This window comes from Adiantum capillus-veneris, chromosome 20 (assembly GCF_014529385.1).
Source record: "Adiantum capillus-veneris isolate H3 chromosome 20, ASM1452938v2, whole genome shotgun sequence".
Lineage (NCBI taxonomy): Eukaryota > Viridiplantae > Streptophyta > Polypodiopsida > Polypodiales > Pteridaceae > Adiantum > Adiantum capillus-veneris.
The window spans coordinates 142,880,594-142,898,155 of NC_140950.1; the positions used below are offsets into that span (position 1 = coordinate 142,880,594).

At 44.5% G+C, this 17,562-nt stretch overlaps 2 pseudogenes; one reads left to right on the forward strand and one right to left on the reverse strand.

The window, feature by feature from the left end:
• Window positions 1-932: 932 nt before the first annotated feature.
• Window positions 933-2,577, reverse strand: LOC147433339 (uncharacterized; annotated as a pseudogene).
• A 267-nt stretch (window positions 2,578-2,844) lies between these two features.
• LOC147433340 (uncharacterized) lies at window positions 2,845-4,733 on the forward strand (annotated as a pseudogene).
• The last annotated feature ends 12,829 nt before the right edge of the window (window positions 4,734-17,562 follow it).

Sequence of the window (17,562 nt, forward strand, 5' to 3'; positions counted from 1 at the left end):
TTTAAGAACTGCTGCTAACAGAGATATTCATGGTTGATGGTTCTTGCACACATGCATTGCTATTTTCAATGTCCTTTTGACTCCTTTGATGTATTATCTAAAATGGCTTATGTAACTCATTTTACCTTTGATCAACACATGCTGATTTGCTTTTGTTTTTTAGTATATCTGTAGCATTCTCACTAATTGATCTACTCTTTTGTAGCTTGTTCATGTTGTGGATGCTCTTTCACATGATGTAGTGGCAGAAATTTGGCAATATTTTGCATCTCAAGCTTTAATATTTCTTGCACCTGTTTTAAAGGCTTCAAATTCTTGGCCTATCCCACTTCTAGGCCATTTTTTTTGGATCTAGCTGTGTTGCAACATTAAGTCCTGAGGATCAACAATCTTTGGAGGCTGTGAAGAGACTTTGGGTTCTACTTGAACCTCAATTCATTCAGAGGCTTAGTAGGCTAGGTAAAGGTATTGTTATGGTTGAGCCATTGTTCCAAAGGCCCATTTGTTTTTTAAAAACATGAACCGTTTAAGTGTTTACAGTGAGATCAAAGCTATTTCTCTTTGTCTTGTAGTGCTCAACATCATCATTGTCATCATATATATGTTGCATTTGACATTCTACAAATCATTGGCATCTTTAACCAACAACAACAAAACCTTCAAGCATCAGGTCACTCACGTGTTTGGGGCCACAAAAGTGGAAGAAGTGAAACCAAAAATTTGAGAGCATGTAGAGTGGCCTTGATATAAGGAAAAGGTGGCATTGAGCTATAACACGATGATCAAATGCATGAGACAGTTGCAAGCATGCAAATAATGCTAGACTTGAGTGGTGTGAAGGCAAAAGATTGCATTGGGGATTAGGGGCTCTAAAACGGCATAGAGTATGATCTACATCTCCAACAGCTCTCGACTAGCAATCTGATCATGAATCACCCATGAAAATATCTTGCATAAAGGAATAGGCCATATGTGGCCCGCATTCGAACAAGCCTCCGCTAATCCATTAAGTGCAATGCTTGTCCTTGTGCATCCCGTCTATCAAGGCCCGAACACGACCCTAATCCTCCTGGCTTAGCCTTGCATCGGCCAAGCGGATTCCGTTGTGCTGTTATCTCAGTACCTCCACGCATGCGGGTCATATCATAACCAATTGCATCACAACATTGGCTAACTTCTCGCGGGTCCCATACAACATTCTTCCCACATTTTGTCTCTCCACCTAAGTGGCCCAGAGGAGCCAGCGACCCCGCCACGGAGCCCCAGCCATAAAGCATCAAACACCTGCTTTCACCTGCTTGGAAGACCTCGCAAAGCCGCCCGCTCGGAGGGCCACCATTGGTCATTGCCACAACTTGGCTCAGGGTTCTCAAAAAGAAACCAGTCATCTCACATGTCTTCAGCTTTAGTAGGCCCTGCTCAATCCCATCAAGTACCCCGCTAGGGGGCTCCTTATCAACAAACCTAGGTAACCCTAATCGCCATCCATGACTTCGATGGCTGCCCCGTTCAACATTGCTCCCCGTGAGCATAAGGTCCCAATACCACAACACGAGAATCACAACAAATCTGGGCTCGATCTCCCAAGACCCTCAATTACTGTCATGTTTGAAACCAAACTCGGCCCATACCATGTTACCTCCTTGCATTTTGCCTGGCTCTCTAGTTCAGGTTCCACTTGTCCGTGCCATCTTGACCATTGAGGAGATCACCCGCTGTATTGCAGGACGTCTCAGCTAAAGGGACAGCCAGCCTTTTGGTTGCATCATATCTGGCCAGTCAAGCCAGGCCAGGGGGCTCAAGGCCCTCAAAAAAAATTCAGTCCAAACTTTGCTCCATGCTTGCCATTCAATGGACAATTCTCCCGTGTATCGAGTGAGTACAATGATTACGACTAGGGCACAAGTTCCTACTGACCGCCGCTCACCTGCCCAAACCATCTGGATAACATGCTTGGCCGTCCGTTGATTCGTGGGATGGATCAGTCGAGGGGAGTTTGAACCCTCCAACCGCACCACATATGATCCGTCAAACCAGGTCTGAAAACCCCAGCTCTTAATGGCCAGGATTTGTGAATACTTCATGAATGGGCACCTCGCCCCGAGTGACAAACCCAAAAACTGGTGGTTCATTACATCTTCATCGAAGCACAATTGCACGCTCGCCATAATCTGCCCTTGCCTGCCAAGGCGCATACCCATTGAGGTCAACCCCAAAGGTGTTGCCTCCAGTTCCTTTAACCCTGCATAGACCCCACTCGACGACCCTCTGCCTTTGCTAATCATAGCACTAGCATCATGCACACACAACGGTTCTCCCGTATCCCACAGCCCCACCCTTTTTATGTTCTGGTTATACCTTTTCTGACGCGTCTCTACTTGCAACAGCTCACAAAGCCCAGTAAATCCAAGCCTCGGGCATCAGTCCTTCATTAGATTTTGACTTATGCATGTCTACACAAGCTTGCATTTCCCCATCGCATGAGGGGATTGAATCGGCAGGGTCCACCTGACGCTCCTTATCATCATCCTCACTTGAGTAACTCGTAGTCTTGCCACCTGGTTCGCAGGCCTCCATATGTGTTGCCTCTCAAGCAGAAGCTCATGATATTATGCATTGTATGAAAAACATTGAGAGACTTCATTTTCCTACATGAGAAAATTTCTAAATCTTCATGTAACCTACCGAGGGATTTGAAAAGTGACATTTTCCAAGATTAAACAACTTGCTTGCTTGCTCATCCAAAAAGAAATCACATTTGGCGCAAGTTTGTTCGCATCCTTTCAAGAGCTTCGTTTCTACGCCTCGTTCTTCCTTTCCTTTTATGAGTGTGCTGCTTGTAGGATGTTTTTTACTCCCTCTTTGCTTTGCTCAACTAGTCAATGCTATGGTTAATTGGATGCTTCTTTTTCTTTTCCTCCTGCAGAGTTGTGCAGGTTCGTTGAGTCTCCTCCATGTCCTGCAGGCAAACGTTCATCGCACCTGGTGGTGTCGAGCTCTGCCAGGTCACCCCCAAATCCGGGCTTCGAGGAAACCGCAGCTGGGAAGAGGTGTAGGCGTGCCTTGCTTCAAGGAAGCCCTGCTATCGATCCCGCTAGCAGTGCAGGTATGGCCAGCGTGCACAATCATTCTTTGTGGAACATGCTTGACGTGTCTACAATGTTCTTCGCTACAATGCAGTCTTGAGTGTTGAGTTGTGTTAAGATGGTGCTCTGCTTTTTTTTTTTTGCAGGCAAAGGATACTCTCCACTAGGGGAGGAGTGCGCACAAGCACCGTCTTCATCTCAACAAGAACTTCCTTGCCCAGCTCACGAATTAAGCAAAGCTGCAGCCTCATTTTCTGAAGTTGGCCAATCTTCAGCTGCTCACAATGTCTTGGACAGCGGCAAGCTGCTGGACAAAGGGAAAAGCCTGTTAGTCAAGGAAACCTTGCCGTTATTCGTGATTAGCGTTATAGATGAGGGTAGTAAACCTTTCTCCATAGAGGGGAAAATCTTGAATTGGTATGGCACATACCGTTCCATCTCCCCTGGGCAAAAGAAAAATGCACGTTACTTCAAGTTCGACATTGTCGATGCCGATTGTATCGACACGATCACGGTCGTCGTTGTGGATCCCTTCATTGAGACCTACACCAGGGAGCTCAAGATCGGCTTGTTCGTCAGGATTGATTGTCCTCTTGTGAGGGCTAAAAACCATAATGATGCTGGGTCAGCTTTGTTCTCCTTGCATGTCGGTGCGTCGACAACCATTCGACCTTGTGACCCATTCCCTGTTTCTTTAGCTTTCTATCGTGAGACCAAGATAAGCACATTTCTTGTTGATGCTGCAATTTCCGAGACTACTAGCCCACGTCCGCCCTTAGCGACACTGGCGTTTGTTGTCTTGCAAAGTCGCAATTTCCATCAGAGAATTGGCACTACATTTGGGGATTTGGTTGTTGTTGATGGCCCGACCCCATACGACAAAGAAGTTGTACGTATTAGAAGCATTGGCTTCATCGTTTCTTTCTTTCGATATTGACAAACCTTTTGTCATATGTAGGTCAGCTTTGTCAACTCTCGAAAGCATGACTATGATCAAGTCATGGCCCAGATGGCTAGGGAGGACATTGTTATGTTTGTGGCTAGGAATATTGGCCTCTTTGTTGGCAAGGTGCGCACATTGTCTGTTCTGGACGTCACAACTTTGGCCCCCGAACGAGGATCACGCTTAAAGCAAGAATTGACCACAGCATTTCATAGACAGTGTGAGATTCTCGGCTACAATAGAGAGGTGATTTTGCATGCTTTGTACTCAACCGGATAAAGACATCTTTAGTGGTCTTTACACGTTTGTTTTTTTTGTAGGTTGTGGGGACTTTGCGCTTTGTGAACTTCAATAGAGCTCTCTTGCATTCCCAGTGCTCAGTTTGTGACTCGCTGAAGGTGAAGAAAGTTGAAGGCCGACTGTGTTGTTCTCTTTGCGATAAAGATCATGTCATCAACACGACTCTCAGGCTGGAGGCACAGATCCGAAGCAGCATTGACAGACGTGTTGTGGCGGTTCAAGTGTCAGGGTCTATGGTGGATCGTCTTTTGGCCTTGCCAAGGAGCTTTAAGGAGGTATACATGGAGAGCATTCCAAAGGCGAGGGATATTTTATCGACATCTGTTGTCGAGGGTGTGTTCAAAATTGGCACAAATGGGTCTATGATATCTTTCACTCCTCTGTTGGAAACCTAGATGCTTTGAGAGCATGGATTTCCATAGCTTTTGGCCTTTCACCACGAATAACTATGCTTCCTTACCTAGACCCCTCTACAATCGATGAACTAAATTTTGGCTTGTCCATTGTATATCGAGTTTCATAAGAAAATGGTATCCTGCTTTTGAGCCTTGTTGCCGTGGTGTCTCTCCATAACTCGCTTTCTACTCTTCCTTCCTCTCCATCTTTTCAACCTTCCTCTCTCTCTCTCTCTCTCTCTCTCTCTCTCTCTCTCTCTCTCTCTCTCTCTCTCTCTCTCTCTCTCTCCCCCTAATACACACACACACAAACAAACACACAAGACGACTAAATATTTACAATCTTTGCGTGTCTTTGCAATGACTAACTTGCCCGAACACGATGTCGATACCGTTTTTGCGGCACAGTTTCCGAACAATTCAGACATCTTCCTCGCGCTACACCATCTCCAAAACTCGACAGGTGCACCGCATAACCTTAAATCAAATTTGCTCAACGACTTGTTTGAGAGCTTCTTGCTTGAAAGACGTGCTGTCCCTGGTGCATGCCTCTTCTTCCCTGCTGACAGGGCCACTAGCACAATGACGGCCACAAAATTCTCATCTTTGTATTCAACATGCGTCAACTCACTTGCTCTTATCCTCGACGTGTTAACGGCCTTTGCTTGCTTTGCGACCTGTAGGTTAAAAGTGTATTTGAACAGAAATGGAAGCATGAGAACAATCACCTTGGGGATGCCATCAAAATCATTTCTTGCAAAGGGCATTTTGCTCTCCGAAACAAGCAATGGCATCGCATACCTTCCCACCTTCACAACGTGCTCAAGCCATGCACGTGTTGGATGGAAAGAAGATGAGGTGGCCACTTTGCATATGCTATCCTTGTTGCATGAGGCTTTGCCTGATGTTGAGATGGTCCGCGTGTTCCAGGCCAAGAACCCACACACGTTGCACACAACCCAAGCCGTGAAATGCAAGCTTTCACGTCTGAAGAAAGAGAAGGGCCTGGTCACTAGTGCTCATATACGATGCACCCATGCCAGCTTGAGAAAGCCGATTAAGAGATACAACAAAAGCATCAAGGACAAGCCCGTTACACCCTGCGAAAAATGTGGACGCTTGCTATTCCGACGCCAGTTAACACGTCAGCTTCTGCATTCAGTTGTGGGATCCACTTCGAGGAAGCGAAGACGCTATGGGGATGTGTACGTCTGCAGCTAGTGCAAGAAACACTTGACAAGCGATAGCAATTGCCTGTGGAGCTTGCAAGAGACAGGGTTCAATCCAGCACTTCCCTTTGTGTCAGATTTTAACCCCGTAGAGGCACGCTTGGTCTCCATTCGTATCCCCTTCGCCAAGATACGTGAACTGACGTATGATGGTCAGTACGGGCTTAGAGGTAACGTTGTTAATGTGCTTGCCAACTTGAAGAAGAGCCAGGCTGTGCTGCCTCGCTTCATTGAGGATGAGGCTTCTGTCCTTGTGGGAATCAAACGGAAGCTCGAATACGATAGATGTTACCTAAGCGGTGTTGTGCGACCCCTGCTCACAATGCGTGCAACCACTACGCTGTTGTCCACACCACTCTACATGAGAGAAGGTGTCACCATCAACGACAAGTGGCTTGCACACCTTTCTAGTCTGAGTATGGCTCCTACGAATACCCTTGAGGCCAATGCGCACGATGCTGAGCTTGAGGATGAACAGACTGATGTCATGCTTCATGCGGTCACATGTGCGGCAGAGGTTGTCGATTACAGTGGCAAGATTCTTCATGTTGCACCTTGCGAGGGCAATTCACCGTTGAGCATCTTCACGGATGAGTATTGCGAGGAGTTGAGATTCCCAACTCTTTTCTTCGGGTCCCCTAGAAGATATAGAGAAGCCGCAACCAAAGATTACCAAACAATTGCAAAGTGGGAGTTCCTGAATGTTGACAGAAGATTCGCCCTGGACATCGAGAATTTATTTTTCAAGTTTATCAAAATCATGTCACAACAAGTTGCTTCCTCTGTTTGGGTGCGAATGCGCAAGGGAAAGCTAGCAGGTGCAGTGCTAACTGCAAGGCAAGTTGTAGAAGACACAAACATAGAGAGGCTTCTCAACTCAAGGTTAGGCTTCAGAGACTTCGAGGCATTGCGCACATCCCCCGACTACAAGGAAAAGATGAAAAAAAACGTCTTCGCAATGATCCGACAACTTGGACCACCCACATTTTTTGTCACATTCTCCTCCGCAGAGCGAAGATGGAAAGAGCTTCTTGATGCACTGGAGAAGTTAGTCCCGCTGAGCCAAGAGCCCGAGGAGAGCCTGAGCTCTTACCAACGTTGCCTCATTCGTGCCGATCCCATTACAACTGCTCGTTTCTACGTCAACAGGTTCAACGCAATGAAACGGTTGTTGCGGACTGATTCCTCCATATGTGGCAAAATACGAAACTTCTTTTTCATCACGGAGTTCCAAAGTCGCGGTAGCCAACATGATCATGGTTTGTTGTGGCTAGAAAATGCTCCATCACTCACAACACACTCAAATCAAGATATTGTAAAGTTTATAGATACCCACATTAGCACAGATGGATCCATCTTGCCCAATGAACTTTCTGAAGCTTACAAGCACAAGCACCATAAGACATGCCAAAAGAAGAGCAAAAGTTGCCGTTTTGGATTTCCACGTTTCCCCATGCCATTCACAACTATTATCCGGCAAGGAATACTTGAGTCGAACATAGCTAGACAAGGTAAGCTTTACTTGCAACGAATCGGAAGACAACTCAGCCAAATTGATTTACAAAATGCCCCTACATTTGAAGAATGGCTAGAACAAGTACAACTCTCCATGGAACAGTACTTGCTTGCATTGCAAGCAACTATCTCGGGACCCACTATTTTCCTCAAGCGCAAATCAAGAGATATATTCACAAACAACTTCAACAAGTCAATAGCTTCTCTTTGGAATGCAAACACAGATATACAGTTCGTGCTAAACGCACATGGAGCTGCGAGCTACTGCACCTCATACATGACAAAAATGGACAATACATTAATAGGAGCAATCAAGTCACAGGTTGATCACTGTGTCACAAACAATGCAACAACGTTGGAGAGACTACGAAAAGTTGGTAGCACAATCCTTAACACCCAGCAGATTAGTTCATAGCAAGCTGCTTACATATGTCTCTCACTTCCATTGCATAGCTCCTCTAGAGAATTCATATACATAAATACTAATCCACCTGAAGAGCGTGCTCTTGTTCTATAAAAAAAAAAAGCCTTGCAAAAAATGCACCCCGACATGACAGAAATCTTCTTTGCCTCCATCATTGACAAATATGCCTCCAGACCACACTCTTTCTTTGCTATGTGCTTGGCCCAGTTCGCTTCCACAACTAAAAATCCCTCCAAGCCTGACACGTTGCTGCGGAGGGCACGCATCATATGGTACGTTAGATACAATAAAGCCAAAGACCCTGACAACCACTACAGAGAACAATGCCTTCTCTTCTTGCTGTGGTCAAGCAATGAGAATGAGCACCTACCCGAAGGTTCTTCTTGGATCGATGTCTACACTTCGAACATTGAGACAGTGAAAAACAATGAATCATAGTTCGTTGTCGAACCAGCTTCGCTCGATAGATTCGCAACAGCCATCACAACCTCACGCAACATGAGAAGTGTAAGCTCCTTGAACGATTCCGACAATGCCAACGTGATGATCAACACCCCGTCAAAGCAACCGATGAAGAAACCATTTGCTTTGCATTTTTCCAAACATATTGGCATGACCAATGAGGATTTCCACGCATCAATAAACAAGCTAAACCCACAACAATGACTCATCCTCGATGATGTCATGCTCAGAAAACGCATAGCGCCGTCAAAAAAGATACATCTCTTCCGCACAGGTGGAGCAGGCACTGTAAAAACATTCACGTTGCTCTTGCTAGTCGAAGCCCTCATTCGTTTCTACACACATAAGTCGGGCCACAATCCTGACTTTCCTAAGGCACTCCTGATGGCATATACAGGCAAGGCAGCATTCAACATTGGTGGTACAACTATACACTCAACTTTACATTTGCCTTTGATAACTACGGCACACACAAGCCTCGGAGCAGAAAAGCTAGATGCATTGTCCTTACTTTATCAAGACTTGGAGCTTGTAGTATTTGATAAGGTCTCCTTGATAGGATCAAGTGTCTTCTCATTGGTTGACTCACGTCTTCGTGCCATCAAGAGAAAACATGACCAACCTTTTGGTGGCATTGATGTCATACTTTGTGGTGACCTCTGCCAAGCTAGCCCAGTCAAAGACTCTTGGATATTCACAAGCAAACAGCCTCTTCTAGAGGCGGTTGCACCTTCGTACTGGCATGAATTCCCTAAGTGCTACGAACTAACGATGACAATGAGACAAACCGATGTACAATTTATGGAGGTGCTCAACCGAATGAGAATTGGCTCGCACACCATCAGCGACCTTGCATACATTAACAACTCCTTCCACAGAGAGTTGCCTGCTGACATAACCATATCACACCTATTATGCTCTAACAAGGCAAAGGATGAACACAATGAAAAGGTATTCGCACAATTGCCCGGTGAGCCACACATATTCAAAGCGATTGACAAGCGGGCCGGTTCTTGCAGCAAAACAATACCAATTCCATTGGATGCCAGACAAACTGCAGGTCTCCAAGCAACATTGTGTCAGAAGCCAGGCCTAGTGGTCGAGCTACGCGCTGGAAATCTGGACATTCTCGACGGCCTCGTGAATGGTGCAGAAGGCGTCTACAAGCTCTGCACTACATTCTCCGACACGACATGCCTTTGGATTCATTTCACCAACCCTAGCAAGGGCAAAAACAAAGATATGACCACCGTCATCTTCGCAACCCACTCACATTGCCTGGTTGGATGCCAATTCTCCGCATCGCACGTGAATTCCAAATTGGCAAGAACTACTTCAACACCCTCACACGCAAGCAATTCCCAGTTCAGCCCGCCGCGGCCCGCACAATTCACCGATCGCAAGGGCTTACACTCAACACACTGGCTTTCAACCCCAAAGGAATTAGGTCTCACGGCCTCACATACACTGCTCTCACACGGATTCGTGACACTGCAAATCTATATTTGATAGAGAGCTTGCTACCCTGCAACATTCACACCGACGCATCTGTCCTCAAAGAGCTCCACAGGTTGAGAACAGAAGCAGCTTACTCCCCCATCCAGAAGCAGCTACATCTCCACGAAGATACGCATTACATTGTGCAATCACTGAACGTCGTCTCCCTTGGAAAGCATGGAAACGATATCATCCACGACAAAAGCCTAATGGCCTCCGGCATTCTCTGCCTGCAAGAGACTCGACAACATGCGACAACCATTCCAGGCTTCCACAGCATATCCTCAACACAACTACACGGCATCTCCATTCTCCATAAAAACAAACTAGTACCTACACAAATACACATTTGCATAAATCAAACGCTTGAAACGATCCATGCAACTTTCCACTGCGCCACCAAGTGCCTGGCGACAGTCATTTCACTCTATAGGGCACCGACATCATCACTCCCACGGTTCCTGCATAGCATCTCCAATCTTCTTGATTCAACCCGCACCATGCGACCACTAATCCTAATGAGAGATTTCAACATTAACGCACTTGAGGAAACCAACACATATAGAACCCTTTCCAACCTCATTCTCCAGCACGGTCTCCACCAATTGATACACCATCCAACCACAATGCACAACTCTATGCTAGACCACGTATGGGTTAGCAATGACCTGCCCCAAACCATGTCTGGCACTAACTACAACTACCGGTCCGACCACTCCACTACATACCTCCTCATCGCCAAAAACCAACCTTCCCTTGCTTCCTGCAGGCCATTGTGAGTTCTCACCTTGTTTTTCTCTCTCGGTCTCAAGGAAAGAGGCTCAAATTTACAAACAAGGTCGTCTACTGTAGACGAGGGCACTGCCTTTGATAAAAAATTGGAATAGCTAGTTATAAATATTATTGAACTATTATCGGTATTCAAAACATCTAAAAGAATATCCCAAACTCTGCGTTCAATGTTGTGGATGGATATCTCTAAAGATTATGGTTAATAGGAAAGACAATGTATACAGTCCTTTAAATTTGGGGCTATAGTATTTTTGGCATGTTAAAGACCCTAGTGCACTATGGGTGAAGGTCGTTCAAGTTTCATTGCTCGCCAAGTGTCCCTAAGGGGCCTTGAAAGTCTTGTGAATAGAAAGGCATGATAGTTTTTAAATGCTATTTTCCAAAGTTTCTTTTCACTTTTTGGATAAAAAAGAGTATTTATAGGAGTTTGATCATCGTCCAAATTGATAGCCATGTCTGAAACAATTGTCTAACGATGGTTCAACCTCTTGATTATAGTTCGTTGCCTATTATTACAAACATGCTACAAGATATGTATGAGGAACGTGTTTATATTGTTACTTATTTATGATCTTATCTCTTAATGGCTTCAAAATGAATAAATTTACCATCTTACATAAAGCAAGGAAACTCTACCTACATAGTCCAAGAAAACTTCTAAGAGAAGGACACGCTACTAAAGGAAGGTGAAGGAAGAATAAATGCAATCGACCACCTCTTTGTTTTAGGCGTGAAGTCTTTTGACTTTCCATTTCCATGGGCCTTTTCATTTCTTTAACTCACCCTTCACTTAATCAACATTTGAGGTGTCTTTTTCTAGATTCGGTGACCCAATTGAATGAACACCATACAATCTACTTAAGGTCTACAAGAGTATCTCAAGTAGAATGTAAGATCATCAACAAACCAATGTGCAAAAGGGTTGATGTACCACATCACAGATACAACTAGATGTAAAGGAACCCGGACAAGCAAGTTCCATGTCAACATAGAGGTGATTTTTACGGTCTACACACAATAGCAGACTAGCTAATTGACTAGCTTGTAGGCATAAACGAGTGAGTTTCATTTAAGCACAATTTGCAAGATGCACTCATCCTCCTCGCATTTAGGGGGGAGCAAGTACGTCACCTCACAACTCTTACGTTGACTAGGACATTTCCACATCCCTCTTCAAAGCTATCTACCAAAATAGTAAACACGTAGAGAAGCTAATCCTGGACATTTCACTACAAGTACCGACGAAATTTTTTGGGGCTCTATGTTTGCACATACCAATAAAGCAAAAGCCAAAAGTCACAACTCGAAGGAAAACAAACAGAAGCACATATATATAACCTTATGCCAATGCCAAATACAGTGAGTAACTAATGCTTACACATTTTGAACAATGATGATACACTCTTCCACAATTTAATCACCGCAAAAAGGGGGCCTTAATGAGATGTTTTCCGCTCATAATTTACATAAGGGATCTGACCAGATAGCTTCCACACATAAATGGTGCGCAATCTTGTATGTGAATCAACATAATCAGCCTAGAGCTAAACTATTGACATGGAGCTGGACAAACAACAGCAAACAGTTCCTGACTTCACTTCTTGGCCACCGCCTTCTCCGGGAAAACACCAGTTTGGTACACGGCTCGCAAAACTAAGCTCCGAGCTCATCACAAGCCTCTCCAGGAAAGACACTGCATCAAAAATCTGAGTACAAACACAAAGATGCACCACACACACGGCCCACTTATGTCTTGCTTTCCTTGTAATAGAAATACTCCCGATGCGGACCATTCCCATCCCATCCTCATGAGAAAAGCCAAAAAATGAGATGATGGTCCCCAACTGATCACATAGATTTCTTTGCATCGTAGGTAATATAATCCTGATCTTTGAGGTATACCAGTCCCTTGTTTTCTTCAAGATCTCTGCAACAGAAGCAGTGCCTACTTCTTCGTGCACAGCAACCAGGAATGCAGCACAGGCCGGAGCGCGGTGCTGGGCGAAAACAGTGCAGAAACCAGAACACAAAAATGTACTTTTCAGTCTTTACACCCAAAAGACCCAACAAAAATAGCATTTTTCATGCATTTCCTCCACGTAAAAAAAACATTCTCCCATGGCAAGTTTTGATTGGCCACCGCTATGGTCGTGGGGACAGATTTCCTCCCCTTAAACCCTGCCTTAACGGCAGTGCCAACAAAAACCATAAGGTGGGTGTGCGTTCAGTGTTTCACAAGAAGTTTTAGGAAAATTCTCACAATAATTCCCACATTGTGACTTAACATCATGAGTTTCTGTGAGGGAGGCACCGCATACCTAGCTAGGTACAATTGGGGGCAGGGGACCGCCGGCCCGATGGGGGGCCGGTGGTTCCCTGCCCCCAATCGTGCCTAGCTAGGTACGTGGTGCCTCTCGAGCAGAAGCTCATGATGTTATGCATGGTATGAAAAACACTGAAAAGACTCCGTTTTCCTACATGAGAATATTTCTAAATCTTCTTGTGTATAATTTGGGGTGGGCTCCATGGGATCGACAATGGAGGTTGAAGGTTGGATTCAGGGATGGAAAGGATCTCATCTCGGAATCCCGAGATTAGTGCAAAAAAAAAAAATCACCCCTTGCACCCACAACTTGAACCCTCATCGACGAAATGAGAGTCCGATGCCCTAACCATTACACTCGCACGTGTCACTTGTTTTAGATGTGGGACCCCAGGGATATAATTCCAAAAATGCTAATCTTAGGATAAAACTAATCTCGAGATCTCAAAATTAGTTTTTTAAATCTACGTGGGAGATCTTAAAAACAAGTTAATACTTTCCAAGCTCTTTATGGGTGACATAGGCAATGCACCCAAGTAAAGCCGCATACGTTTCAAGGAATGGCCTTGTCTCAAGCAAAGGAATTGCAAGAGTTTTTTCGAATTATGTGGCTAAAATTCAAATCAACCATCTAACAAGAAGTAATGTTGATGACAATGGCCATGGAAGAAATTGTTACAATCCTATCATGGAGCTACTCTCCTCGGCCACATCTTTTGGTCAACTTATAATACTTTAGGTTCACATGAGAGGGTTGTTTTTGGCCTACATAAGGCCTTGGCAAAGCGTGGAACTCTTGGGATAATTGGGAACTCTCGATAAAGCTTGTGGATTAGTGCCACATGGCACATTAATATGGAAAACCTTTTTTCTTCCTCTTTCATGTAAGAAGGGATTTAACTAAGCATCATCTATATGAGAGATAGTAGGAGGTAGTTGAGAACTATTTTCCTTTCTCTAGTCTACTAATATATGAGCATGGTGAAGGGGGTGTTGCCATGTGTTAGAAGCTATGCCATCACAAACTCCCTTTCAAAATACCACACCCTATGTGCGTCCCAGTCTCAATGGCCGTCAAAACTTCAATTCGAGTTATATTTTACAAAGGTTCCCCTCAATGCATGGGCCCATGAAAATGGCTTCTCTCTCTCTCTCTCTCTCTCTCTCTCTCTCTCTCTCTCTCTCTCTCTCTCTCTCTCTCTGGCACACACACATGTATCTACCTGAAGAGCACGCCAATGTGGAAGATGTGTGGTGCAGATGCGTGTGTGGTGAGTGTAGAGTGATAGACTGCGTGTGTGTGTGTGGTTTGAGTATTGACTACTAATGGGTGAGACCCCTCATGTAGAGAGAATAAGGTCAGTGGTGAGTGAAGTCAGTGGACGGTCGGACACCGGATGTCTCGCCTCGGGGTGGCCTCGGGGCAAGGCACATGCGGCCTTTACCCCAACATACTCCCACTTAAAAGCAAACGTGCCGATAAATGTGTCCTACTGGCTAACTACTAGTATATACAAGTAAGTGGCAAGAGATGTTGGAATTAGGGTTGCAGAGAAACGCACACAGCTTGGAGAAGACGAAGGAAGCTCAAGGCACACAATAGAGAGTGTGTTACTTAGTGTGCAATAGAAAGATAGATAGCCCTAGAGTGATGGGCTTAAATACAATGCTCAGGGGAAAAAACCTCCTAAAGAGGGAAAAAATGCCCTGGCGGTCCTAGTGTGTTCACACACATCACTACCAATTGTTGGAATTAGGGTTGCAGAGAAACGCACACAGCTTGGAGAAGACGAAGGAAGCTCCAGGCACACAATAGAGAGTGTGTTACTTAGTGTGCAATAGAAAGATAGATAGCCCTAGAGTGATGGGCGTATATACAATGCTCGGGGGAAAAAACCTCCTTAAGAGGGAGAAAATGCCCCGGCAGTCCTAGTGTGTTCACACACATCACTACCACATGTATATGGTAACAAATCCTCCCTGGAGTGATGCGGTGAACGAGAGCTGACACATGAGTAAAGGGAAGTGCCACGCCCTAAGGACATGATCAGCCCAGAAAGGGGAGTAAGCCCAAAGCTTTGCAGAAAGCTTCAAGCTTCTCACGAGACAATGCCTTTGTGAAAAGATCTGCAAGGTTGTCCTGTTTTGGCACATAAGCCAAGTTGATCTCTCCTGCTACGAGCCTCTCCCTAACATAGTGGTAATGCATCTCAATGTGCTTTGTGCGAGCATGAAAAACTGGGTTCCTTGTAACTGCCAATGCGCTCTGACTGTCAGTGTAGATAGTGTTGGCAGTGTCCTGTCCAACACCCAAATCAGCCATAAGGCATCTGAGCCATACACACTCAACCGTAGTTGTGAAGAATGCCCTGTACTTAGCCTCATAACTCGAAGTGTCCACAGTAGGTTGCTTCTTGATCAACCATGATATACATGAACTGCCAAGCATGAAACAAAACACACTTGTGGACACTCGCGTGTCAAAACAACCAGTCCAATCTGAGTCCGAAAAAGCATGTAAGTCTAGTGGCAATGATCCCCCCTTGGGATAAAACAAGCCAAGATGTAAAGTGCCACTAAGGTAGCGAAAAATCCTCTTGACAGCTTGCCAATGCTTAGACCTTGGGCTATGCATAAATCTGTTGACCTGTGAGACTGCAAATTGAATAACCGGCCTCGTGTTGCATACATAAACGAGGCATCCAACAGCAGTTTGGTAAAGAGTGACATCAGCAGGATCACCAGCCTCATGAAGACTCAATTTCAAACCTGTTTCCATGGGAGTGGCAACAAGTTTGCAATCCTCAAGTCCAAACTTACATAGCAATGTCTCTATGTAACTTTTTTGACACAAAGCAATACCACCACCACACTATTTAAACTGTATACCCAAGTAATGATGCAATAGCCCCAAATATTTCATCTTGAAAGTAGCATTCAAATCAGCCTTAAATTCAGCAATCTGTCTCTTATTTGGTCCAGTGATCAGCAAATCATCGACATAAAGAACCACAATGAGAAGTACATCACCCTCACGCTTTACATACAATGTGCTTTCTGTTGGACTGTTACAAAAGCCTTGTTTGACCAAATGAGTGTCAACTTTCTCATACCAAGCACGAGGAGATTGCTTCAACCCATACAAAGCCTGTTACATTTGCACACTTTGTCCTCTTGTCCTTTCTTGACAAAACAGCGAGGCTACGTTACATAAAATTCCTCAAATATATCACCATTCAAGAAAGCAGTAACAATGTCTGATTGATGTATATCCCAACCAAAATGAGTTGCCAATGCACATAGAAAATGCATAGTTGTCATACGACAAGTGGAAGAAAAAGTTTCTTCATAATCTATGCCTTTTTGTTGTGCATAACCCTTTGCAACAAGTCGAGCCTTATGGCGATCAATCTCACCATCCGGCTTGCGTTTCAACTTGTAAACCCACTTCGTACCAATGGCCTTTTTGCCAGGAGGCAAATCACATAAAGTCCATGTGTCATTTTCTATAAGTGCATCGTATTCTGATTGCATGGCAGCCATCCAATTTTTTGAATTCTGTGCTTCATCAAAAGACAGAGGCTCCTCAACATCATGTAAGCTAGACATAGCCAAAGCATAACAATCTGATGCATAAGATGCATGGCGAGAGCCTAAACGAGTACAACTAGATAAAGGTGCATCCAATTAACTATCATGCAAAGTGTGCACCAACCATTTGGCATACCTCTAGCCTGCTCATTTTCAGGCCTTTCCTCATCAAGTACATCATGTACATCTGCATGAGTAATAGGCTGATCTGTAACATTTTTAGAAACCCCCATAGGTTGTACATTTTCTTTATTGGAACTTACATTTGTATTTCCACCACTGAAAAAAGAGGCAACAAAGTGTCATAAATGTCATGTGAGCTTACATTATTGTCTCTAGTACATGATAGCAAGGGATGAACAGAATCTTCCACAAACACTACACCCCATTAAACCAGAATACGTTTTGTTTGCGGATGATACAACATGTAACCTTTGCTTTCAGCACTATAACCAACAAAAATACATTTGACAACCTTATCATCCAATTTTCTGTGTTGTGTTTGTGGCACCAAAGCATATTCCAAACAGCCAAAAACACGCATGTGCTCAATAGAAGGCTTTCTATCATGCCATGCTTCATATGGAGTAATAGACTGCAAAGCTTTCGTAGGACACCTGTTTAGTACATAAGTGGCACACATGATGGCCTCAAGCCAAAAAGAATGTGGCAAAGCTCGACTTTTGACCATACATTGTGCCATTTTCGTAAGTGGCCTGTTTTTCCTCTCAGCAACACCATTTTGATGAGGTGTAAAAGGCACTGTACATTGGTGTTTTATCCCATGACTAGCCAAAACTGCATTGAATCCATGAGACATATACTCCCCCCCTCGATCGGAACGGAGGGTGCCCACAGTACATTTCGAGACATTTTCATCGATAGCCATAAATTGTTTGAAGCACATAAAAACTTCGGACTTCACTTAAAGCGGAAATACCCATGCATACTGGAGTAATCATTAATGAAAGTCACGAAGTAAAGGTAATTGCCTAAGGACGGAGT